Genomic DNA, 1,776 nt, shown 5'->3' on the forward strand with positions numbered 1-1,776 from the left:
CATCCTCCTGCGCTCTTCTCCTCCGCCGTCGCTAACGCCTGCCCGTACTGCGAGGCAGCGGTTGCACATTCCGGTGCAGCAAGCGCGATGGCGCTGGGAGTTCAGGCAGCAGTTGTCGTACCCGGACGTGATGATTCCGCATGACTGCATCTCGATCCGCGGCGGATCCCGGTGCCGGCGTGCCGCGGTCGCAGCGGACACACGCCGAAGAGGTGCGTAGGCGCCGGTCCCTGGAGTAGCGACAGATGCCGGAGTACGCGTCAGACTCTCCCCATTGGGAGGTCTGGTTTGCCCTCGAGAACGAGGAGCAATGGCGCCTCGGCGTGCATCACCACCACACAAATCCCCCGCCTCCACTAGTCGTCAAGCCGGAGGAGGAGGCTGCATACCAGGCAGCGCTGGCGGTGGCCATGGAGACCCCCATCGAGGACGAGCGGCTCAAGGCGGAGGCGGAGGAGGTGGACTACCAGGCAAGGCTGGCGGAGGCCCTCGCCCTCTCTGCGGTCGGTGATTGTGTGGTGCCGCCGTCGCTCAACCCCCAGACGCCTAAGGCCGAGCCAACCGACCGGTACGTCTGGACCGGCCAGCTGCGGGAGTGGGTTGGCGCCTCCTGAAGGAAATATGCCCTAGAGGCAATAATAAAGTTGTTATTTATATTTCCTTATATCATGATAAATGTTTATTATTCATGCTAGAATTGTACTCCCTCCGTCCGGAAATACTTGTCCTAGAAATGTATAAAATGGATGTATCTATAACTAAAACAAGTCTAGATACAACCATTTCGAGGACAAGTATTTCCGGACGGAGGGAGTATTAACCGAAAACTTAGTACATGTGTGAATACATAGACAAACAAAGTGTCACCAGTATGCCTCTACTTGACTAGCTCGTTGAATCAAAGACGGTTAAGTTTCCTAGCCATAGACATGAGTTGTCATTTGATTAACGGGATCACATCATTAGAGAATGATGTGATTGACTTGACCCATTCCGTTAGCTTAGCACTTGATCGTTTAGTATGTTGCTATTGCTTTCTTCATGACTTATACATGTTCCTATGACTATGAGATTATGCAACTCCCGAATACCGGAGGAACACTTTGTGTGCTACCAAACGTCACAACGTAACTTGGTGATTATAAAGGTGCTCTACAGGTGTCTCCGATGGTACTTGTTGAGTTGGCATAGATCGAGATTAGGATTTGTCACTCCGATTGTCGGAGAGGTATCTATGGGCCCTCTCGGTAATGCACATCACTATAAGCCTTGCAAGCAATGTGACTAATGAGTTAGTTGTGGGATGATGCATTACGGAACGAGTAAAGAGACTTGCCGGTAATGAGATTGAACTAGGTATTGAGATACCGACGATCGAATCTCGGGCAAGTAACATACCGATGACAAAGGGAACAACGCATATCGTTATGTGGTTTGACCGGTAAAGATCTTCGTAGAATATGTGGGAGCCAATATGAACATCCAGGTTCCGCTATTGGTTATTGACCGGAGACGTGTCTCGGTCATGTCTACATAGTTCTCGAACCCGTAGGGTCCGCACGCTTAACATTCGGTGACGATTTGTATTAAAGAGTTATGTGATTTGATGACCGAAGATTGTTCGGAGTCCCGGATGAGATCACGGACATGACGAGGAGTCTCGAAATGGTCGAAACGTAAAGATCGATATATTGGAAGGCTATATTCGGACATCGGAAAGGTTCCGAGTGATTCAGTTATTTTTCGGAGTACCGAAGAGTTACGGGAATTCGTATT

This window comes from Triticum aestivum, chromosome 2D, assembly GCF_018294505.1.
Source record: "Triticum aestivum cultivar Chinese Spring chromosome 2D, IWGSC CS RefSeq v2.1, whole genome shotgun sequence".
NCBI lineage: Eukaryota > Viridiplantae > Streptophyta > Magnoliopsida > Poales > Poaceae > Triticum > Triticum aestivum.